Source organism: Gnatocerus cornutus, unplaced genomic scaffold (genome assembly GCF_029298725.1).
Source record: "Gnatocerus cornutus isolate USDA-ARS CGAHR unplaced genomic scaffold, icGnaCorn1.1 ctg00000380.1, whole genome shotgun sequence".
Lineage (NCBI taxonomy): Eukaryota > Metazoa > Arthropoda > Insecta > Coleoptera > Tenebrionidae > Gnatocerus > Gnatocerus cornutus.
The window spans coordinates 1-10,000 of NW_028275695.1; positions in this window are offsets into that span (position 1 = coordinate 1).

The window sequence follows — 10,000 nt, forward strand, 5'->3', positions numbered from 1 at the left end:
CTTCAGTTCCGAATAGATTTTCGAAACTGTAGCGTTCAATGTGAACGCTTCAGTTCCGACTTTGGACTTAGAATAATTTTCATCAAAATTCGAACGCCACAGTTTCGAAAGGGTTTTAGATCCCGTTCAGTTAGGGACTTAAAATTATGACATCCACTTTCGATTAATGTTAGTTCGGTCCGAACTTTTGTTCATTTTCATTTAATTTCAATTTTTCTCGGACTTTTGGTCTTTGTTAATTTTGTCCTTTCGAAACTGTAACGTTCAATGTGAACGCTTCAGTTCCGAATAAATTCTCGAAACTGTAACGTTCAAAGTGAACGCCTCAGTTCCGAATAGATTCTCGAAACTGTAGCGTTCAATGTGAACGCTTCAGTTCCGAATAGATTCTCGAAACTGTAGCGTTCAATGTGAACGCTTCAGTTCCGAATAGATTCTCGAAACTGTAGCGTTCAATGTGAACGCTTCAGTTCCGACTTTGGACTTGGAATAATTTTCATCAAAATTCGAACGCCACAGTTTCGAAAGGGTTTTAGATCCCGTTTAGTTAGGGACTTAAAATTATGACATCCACTTTCGATTAATGTTAGTTCGGTCCGAACTTTTGTTCGTTTTCATTTAATTTCGATTTTTCTCGGACATTTAGACTATGCGAATTTTAGATTTTTCAAGCTGTAGCGTTTGGCGAGAACGCCGCAGTTACGGACAGGTTTTGTGTCAGACTTTCAATAATCTGAAAAAACTCCGAAAAAAGAAAATAATTAGTGTTTTCATGGTTGCATAACAATTTAAAATTCATGCACAAAAATAATCCATCTATATTTCCGTTATTCAAGAATGCAAAGGAAAGACGAAAGTTCGGCAACAATTAGTTTAAGCGTTGCATAACCATTCAAACGTTATGCTTAAACACAATCCATTTACGATATATAATAAAAATAAAGCTTTATTATCAACTTTGAAGTCCATTCTATTGCTGATCTTTAGACCTATAGATTAGGTCAAGATGTCAAATGTCAAAAAACAACTACAGGTTCCTGTATTTGTAGCAATGCTGGCGCCATCTGTAGAACAGTTACCTAAACTTGAAAGTCAAAAAAATTACAGCTTTCTGTAACTATTAATGTTGGTATCGCCACCTGTTAGTCGAAAACATAATTTAGTGGCGCCATCTATATGACAGGTCTGGAACTTCACAAATGTCAAAAATTACTGGTTTTTTACTTTATTTACATATTTTTTTTGAAATTTGGCGCCCATTTTGACCCAAAAGTGGCGCCATCTATGTGTCAGGTCTGGAACTTCATAAATGTCAAAAATTACAAGATTCTGGGTTCATTTACGTATTTTTCTTGAATTTTAAGCATAATTTGACCTGACCTGACCCTAAAATGGCGTCATCTATGTGTCAGGTCTGGAACTTCAGAAATGTCAAAAATTACTGTTTTTTCCTTTATTTTACATATTGTTTTTGAATTTCGGCGCCTATTTTGACTCAAAAATGGCGCCATCTAAATGACAGGTCTGGAACTTCAGAAATGTCAAAAATTACAAGATTCTGGGAAGATTCTGGGTTAATTTACGTATTTTTCTTGAATTTTAAGCATAATTTGACCTGACCTGACCCTAAAATGGCGTCATCTATGTGTCAGGTCTGGAACTTCAGAAATGTCAAAAATTACTGTTTTTTCCTTTATTTTACATATTGTTTTTGAATTTCGGCGCCTATTTTGACTCAAAAATGGCGCCATCTAAATGACAGGTCTGGAACTTCAGAAATGTCAAAAATTACAAGATTCTGGGAAGATTCTGGGTTAATTTACGTATTTTTCTTGAATTTTAAGCATAATTTGACCTAACTGACCCTAAAATGGCGCCATCTATGTGTCAGGTCTGGAACTTCATAAATGTCAAAAATTACTGTTTTTCCTATATTTTACATATTGTTTTTGAATTTTGGCGCCTATTTTGACTCAAAAATGGCGCCATCTATGTGACAGGTCTGGAACTTCACAAATGTCAAAAATTACTGTTTTTTCCTATATTTTACATATTGTTTTTGAATTTTGGCGCCTATTTTAACTCAAAAAATGGCGCCATCTATATGGACAGGTCTGGAACTTCAGAAATGTCAAAAATTACAAGATTCTGGGTTAATTTACGTATTTTTCTTGAATTTTAAGCATAATTTGACCTAACTGACCCTAAAATGGCGCCATCTATGTGTCAGGTCTGGAACTTCATAAATGTCAAAAATTACAAGATTCTGGGTTCATTTACGTATTTTTCTTGAATTTTAAGCATAATTTGACCTGACCTGACCCTAAAATGGCGCCATCTATGTGTCAGGTCTGGAACTTCATAAATGTCAAAAATTACTGTTTTTCCTTTATTTTACATATTGTTTTTTAATTTTGGCGCCTATTTTGACTCAAAAATGGCGCCATCTATATGACAGGTCTGGAACTTCAGAAATGTCAAAAATTACAAGATTCTGGGTTAATTTACGTATTTTTCTTGAATTTTAAGCATAATTTGACCTGACCTGACCCTAAAATGGCGTCATCTATGTGTCAGGTCTGGAACTTCAGAAATGTCAAAAATTACAAGATTCTGTGTTAATTTACGTATTTTTCTTGAATTTTAAGCATAATTTGACCTGACCTGACCCTAAAATGGCGTCATCTATGTGTCAGGTCTGGAACTTCAGAAATGTCAAAAATTACAAGATTCTGTGTTAATTTACGTATTTTTCTTGAATTTTAAGCATAATTTGACCTAACTGACCCTAAAATGGCGCCATCTATGTGTCAGGTCTGGAACTTCATAAATGTCAAAAATTACTGTTTTTCCTTTATTTTACATATTGTTTTTGAATTTTGGCGCCTATTTTGACTCAAAAATGGCGCCATCTATGTGACAGGTCTGGAACTTCACAAATGTCAAAAATTACTGTTTTTTTCCTATATTTTACATATTGTTTTTGAATTTTGGCGCCTATTTTAACTCAAAAATGGCGCCATCTATGTGACAGGTCTGGAACTTCAGAAATGTCAAAAATTACAAGATTCTGGGAAGATTCTGGGTTAATTTACGTATTTTTCTTGAATTTTAAGCATAATTTGACCTGACCTGACCCTAAAATGGCGCCATCTATGTGTCAGGTCTGGAACTTCAGAAATGTCAAAAATTACTGTTTTTTCCTTTATTTACATATTGTTTTTGAATTTTGGCGCCTATTTTGACTCAAAAATGGCGCCATCTATATGACAGGTCTGGAACTTCAGAAATGTCAAAAATTACAAGATTCTGGGTTAATTTACGTATTTTTTTTGAATGTTAAGCATAATTTGACCTGACCTGACCCTAAAATGGCGCCATCTATGTGTCAGGTCTGGAACTTCAGAAATGTCAAAAATTACTGTTTTTTTCCTTTATTTTACATATTGTTTTTGAATTTTGGCGCCTATTTTGACTCAAAAATGGCGCCATCTATGTGACAGGTCTGGAACTTCACAAATGTCAAAAATTACAAGATTCTGGGAAGATTCTGGGTTAATTTACGTATTTTTCTTGAATTTTAAGCATAATTTGACCTGACCTGACCCTAAAATGGCGCCATCTATGTGTCAGGTCTGGAACTTCAGAAATGTCAAAATTACTGTTTTTTCCTTTATTTTACATATTGTTTTTGAATTTTGGCGCCTATTTTGACTCAAAAATGGCGCCATCTATATGACAGGTCTGGAACTTCAGAAATGTCAAAAATTACAAGATTCTGGGTTAATTTACGTATTTTTTTTGAATGTTAAGCATAATTTGACCTGACCTGACCCTAAAATGGCGCCATCTATGTGTCAGGTCTGGAACTTCAGAAATGTCAAAAATTACTGTTTTTTCCTTTATTTTACATATTGTTTTTGAATTTTGGCGCCTATTTTGACTCAAAAATGGCGCCATCTATGTGACAGGTCTGGAACTTCACAAATGTCAAAAATTACTGTTTTTTCCTATATTTTACATATTGTTTTTGAATTTTGGCGCCTATTTTAACTCAAAATGGCGCCATCTATATGACAGGTCTGGAACTTCAGAAATGTCAAAAATTACAAGATTCTGGGTTAATTTACGTATTTTTCTTGAATTTTAAGCATAATTTGACCTGACCTGACCCTAAAATGGCGTCATCTATGTGTCAGGTCTGGAACTTCAGAAATGTCAAAAATTACTGTTTTTTCCTTTATTTTACATATTGTTTTTGAATTTCGGCGCCTATTTGACTCAAAAATGGCGCCATCTAAATGACAGGTCTGGAACTTCAGAAATGTCAAAAATTACAAGATTCTGGGAAGATTCTGGGTTAATTTACGTATTTTTCTTGAATTTTTAAGCATAATTTGACCTGACCTGACCCTAAAATGGCGCCATCTATGTGTCAGGTCTGGAACTTCAGAAATGTCAAAAATTACTGTTTTTTCCTTTATTTTACATATTGTTTTTGAATTTTGGCGCCTATTTTGACTCAAAAATGGCGCCATCTATATGACAGGTCTGGAACTTCAGAAATGTCAAAAATTACAAGATTCTGGGTTAATTTACGTATTTTTTTTGAATGTTAAGCATAATTTGACCTGACCTGACCCTAAAATGGCGCCATCTATGTGTCAGGTCTGGAACTTCATAAATGTCAAAAATTACTGTTTTTTCCTTTATTTTACATATTGTTTTTGAATTTTGGCGCTATTTTGACTCAAAAATGGCGCCATCTATATGACAGGTCTGGAACTTCAGAAATGTCAAAAATTACAAGATTCTGGGTTAATTTACGTATTTTTCTTGAATTTTAAGCATAATTTGACCTAACTGACCCTAAAATGGCGCCATCTATGTGTCAGGTCTGGAACTTCATAAATGTCAAAAATTACTGTTTTTCCTTTATTTTACATATTGTTTTTGAATTTTGGCGCCTATTTTGACTCAAAAATGGCGCCATCTATGTGACAGGTCTGGAACTTCACAAATGTCAAAAATTACTGTTTTTTCCTATATTTTACATATTGTTTTTGAATTTTGGCGCCTATTTTAACTCAAAAATGGCGCCATCTATGTGACAGGTCTGGAACTTCAGAAATGTCAAAAATTACAAGATTCTGGGAAGATTCTGGGTTAATTTACGTATTTTTCTTGAATTTTAAGCATAATTTGACCTGACCTGACCCTAAAATGGCGCCATCTATGTGTCAGGTCTGGAACTTCAGAAATGTCAAAAATTACTGTTTTTTTCCTTTATTTTACATATTGTTTTTGAATTTTGGCGCCTATTTTGACTCAAAAATGGCGCCATCTATATGACAGTCTGGAACTTCACAAATGTCAAAAATTACAAGATTCTGGGTTAATTTACGTATTTTTCTTGAATTTTAAGCATAATTTGACCTAACTGACCCTAAAATGGCGCCATCTATGTGTCAGGTCTGGAACTTCATAAATGTCAAAAATTACTGTTTTTCCTATATTTTACATATTGTTTTTGAATTTTGGCGCCTATTTTGACTCAAAAATGGCGCCATCTATGTGACAGGGTCTGGAACTTCACAAATGTCAAAAATTACTGTTTTTTTCCTATATTTTACATATTGTTTTTGAATTTTGGCGCCTATTTTAACTCAAAAATGGCGCCATCTATATGACAGGTCTGGAACTTCAGAAATGTCAAAAATTACAAGATTCTGGGTTAATTTACGTATTTTTCTTGAATTTTAAGCATAATTTGACCTAACTGACCCTAAAATGGCGCCATCTATGTGTCAGGTCTGGAACTTCATAAATGTCAAAAATTACAAGATTCTGGGTTCATTTACGTATTTTTCTTGAATTTTAAGCATAATTTGACCTGACCTGACCCTAAAATGGCGCCATCTATGTGTCAGGTCTGGAACTTCATAAATGTCAAAAATTACTGTTTTTCCTTTATTTTACATATTGTTTTTTAATTTTGGCGCCTATTTTGACTCAAAAATGGCGCCATCTATATGACAGGTCTGGAACTTCAGAAATGTCAAAAATTACAAGATTCTGGGTTAATTTACGTATTTTTTCTTGAATTTTAAGCATAATTTGACCTGACCTGACCCTAAAATGGCGTCATCTATGTGTCAGGTCTGGAACTTCAGAAATGTCAAAAATTACAAGATTCTGTGTTAATTTACGTATTTTTCTTGAATTTTAAGCATAATTTGACCTGACCTGACCCTAAAATGGCGTCATCTATGTGTCAGGTCTGGAACTTCAGAAATGTCAAAAATTACAAGATTCTGTGTTAATTTACGTATTTTTCTTGAATTTTAAGCATAATTTGACCTAACTGACCCTAAAATGGCGCCATCTATGTGTCAGGTCTGGAACTTCATAAATGTCAAAAATTACTGTTTTTCCTTTATTTTACATATTGTTTTTGAATTTTGGCGCCTATTTTGACTCAAAAATGGCGCCATCTATGTGACAGGTCTGGAACTTCACAAATGTCAAAAATTACTGTTTTTTCCTATATTTTACATATTGTTTTTGAATTTTGGCGCCTATTTTAACTCAAAAATGGCGCCATCTATGTGACAGGTCTGGAACTTCAGAAATGTCAAAAATTACAAGATTCTGGAAGATTCTGGGTTAATTTTACGTATTTTTCTTGAATTTTAAGCATAATTTGACCTGACCTGACCCTAAAATGGCGCCATCTATGTGTCAGGTCTGGAACTTCAGAAATGTCAAAAATTACTGTTTTTTCCTTTATTTTACATATTGTTTTTGAATTTTGGCGCCTATTTTGACTCAAAAATGGCGCCATCTATATGACAGGTCTGGAACTTCAGAAATGTCAAAAATTACAAGATTCTGGGTTAATTTACGTATTTTTTTTTGAATGTTAAGCATAATTTGACCTGACCTGACCCTAAAATGGCGCCATCTATGTGTCAGGTCTGGAACTTCAGAAATGTCAAAAATTACTGTTTTTTTCCTTTATTTTACATATTGTTTTTGAATTTTGGCGCCTATTTTGACTCAAAAATGGCGCCAATCTATGTGACAGGTCTGGAACTTCACAAATGTCAAAAAATTACAAGATTCTGGGAAGATTCTGGGTAATTTACGTATTTTTCTTGAATTTTAAGCATAATTTGACCTGACCTGACCCTAAAATGGCGCCATCTATGTGTCAGGTCTGGAACTTCAGAAATGTCAAAAATTACTGTTTTTTCCTTTATTTTACATATTGTTTTTGAATTTTGGCGCCTATTTTGACTCAAAAAATGGCGCCATCTATATGACAGGTCTGGAACTTCAGAAATGTCAAAAATTACAAGATTCTGGGTTAATTTACGTATTTTTTTGAATGTTAAGCATAATTTGACCTGACCTGACCCTAAAATGGCGCCATCTATGTGTCAGGTCTGGAACTTCAGAAATGTCAAAAATTACTGTTTTTTTCCTTTATTTTACATATTGTTTTTGAATTTTGGCGCCTATTTTGACTCAAAAATGGCGCCATCTATGTGACAGGTCTGGAACTTCACAAATGTCAAAAATTACTGTTTTTTCCTATATTTACATATTGTTTTTGAATTTTGGCGCCTATTTTAACTCAAAAATGGCGCCATCTATATGACAGGTCTGGAACTTCAGAAATGTCAAAAATTACAAGATTCTGGGTTAATTTACGTATTTTTCTTGAATTTTAAGCATAATTTGACCTGACCTGACCCCTAAAATGGCGTCATCTATGTGTCAGGTCTGGAACTTCAGAAATGTCAAAAATTACTGTTTTTTCCTTTATTTTACATATTGTTTTTGAATTTCGGCGCCTATTTTGACTCAAAAATGGCGCCATCTAAATGACAGGTCTGGAACTTCAGAAATGTCAAAAATTACAAGATTCTGGGAAGATTCTGGGTTAATTTACGTATTTTTTCTTGAATTTTAAGCATAATTTGACCTGACCTGACCCTAAAATGGCGCCATCTATGTGTCAGGTCTGGAACTTTCAGAAATGTCAAAAATTACTGTTTTTTTCCTTTATTTTACATATTGTTTTTGAATTTTGGCGCCTATTTTGACTCAAAAATGGCGCCATCTATATGACAGGTCTGGAACTTCAGAAATGTCAAAAATTACAAGATTCTGGGTTAATTTACGTATTTTTTTTTGAATGTTAAGCATAATTTGACCTGACCTGACCCTAAAATGGCGCCATCTATGTGTCAGGTCTGGAACTTCATAAATGTCAAAAATTACTGTTTTTTCCTTTATTTTACATATTGTTTTTGAATTTGGCGCCTATTTTGACTCAAAAATGGCGCCATCTATATGACAGGTCTGGAACTTCAGAAATGTCAAAAATTACAAGATTCTGGGTTAATTTACGTATTTTTCTTGAATTTTAAGCATAATTTGACCTAACTGACCCTAAAATGGCGCCATCTATGTGTCAGGTCTGGAACTTCATAAATGTCAAAAATTACTGTTTTTCCTTTATTTTACATATTGTTTTTGAATTTTGGCGCCTATTTTGACTCAAAAATGGCGCCATCTATGTGACAGGTCTGGAACTTCACAAATGTCAAAAATTACTGTTTTTTTCCTATATTTTACATATTGTTTTTGAATTTTGGCGCCTATTTTAACTCAAAAATGGCGCCATCTATGTGACAGGTCTGGAACTTCAGAAATGTCAAAAATTACAAGATTCTGGGAAGATTCTGGGTTAATTTACGTATTTTTCTTGAATTTTAAGCATAATTTGACCTGACCTGACCCTAAAATGGCGCCATCTATGTGTCAGGTCTGGAACTTCAGAAATGTCAAAAATTACTGTTTTTTCCTTTATTTTACATATTGTTTTTGAATTTTGGCGCCTATTTTGACTCAAAATGGCGCCATCTATATGACAGGTTCTGGAACTTCACAAATGTCAAAAATTACAAGATTCTGGGTTAATTTACGTATTTTTCTTGAATTTTAAGCATAATTTGACCTAACTGACCCTAAAATGGCGCCATCTATGTGTCAGGTCTGGAACTTCATAAATGTCAAAAATTACTGTTTTTCCTATATTTTACATATTGTTTTTGAATTTTGGCGCCTATTTTGACTCAAAAATGGCGCCATCTATGTGACAGGTCTGGAACTTCACAAATGTCAAAAATTACTGTTTTTTCCTATATTTTACATATTGTTTTTGAATTTTGGCGCCTATTTTAACTCAAAAATGGCGCCATCTATATGACAGGTCTGGAACTTCAGAAATGTCAAAAATTACAAGATTCTGGGTTAATTTACGTATTTTTCTTGAATTTTAAGCATAATTTGACCTAACTGACCCTAAAATGGCGCCATCTATGTGTCAGGTCTGGAACTTCATAAATGTCAAAAATTACAAGATTCTGGGTTCATTTACGTATTTTTCTTGAATTTTAAGCATAATTTGACCTGACCTGACCCTAAAATGGCGCCATCTATGTGTCAGGTCTGGAACTTCATAAATGTCAAAAATTACTGTTTTTCCTTTATTTTACATATTGTTTTTTAATTTTGGCGCCTATTTTGACTCAAAAATGGCGCCATCTATATGACAGGTCTGGAACTCAGAAATGTCAAAAATTACAAGATTCTGGGTTAATTTACGTATTTTTCTTGAATTTTAAGCATAATTTGACCTGACCTGACCCTAAAATGGCGTCATCTATGTGTCAGGTCTGGAACTTCAGAAATGTCAAAAATTACAAGATTCTGTGTTAATTTACGTATTTTTCTTGAATTTTAAGCATAATTTGACCTGACCTGACCCTAAAATGGCGTCATCTATGTGTCAGGTCTGGAACTTCAGAAATGTCAAAAATTACAAGATTCTGTGTTAATTTACGTATTTTTTCTTGAATTTTAAGCATAATTTGACCTAACTGACCCTAAAATGGCGCCATCTATGTGTCAGGTCTGGAACTTCATA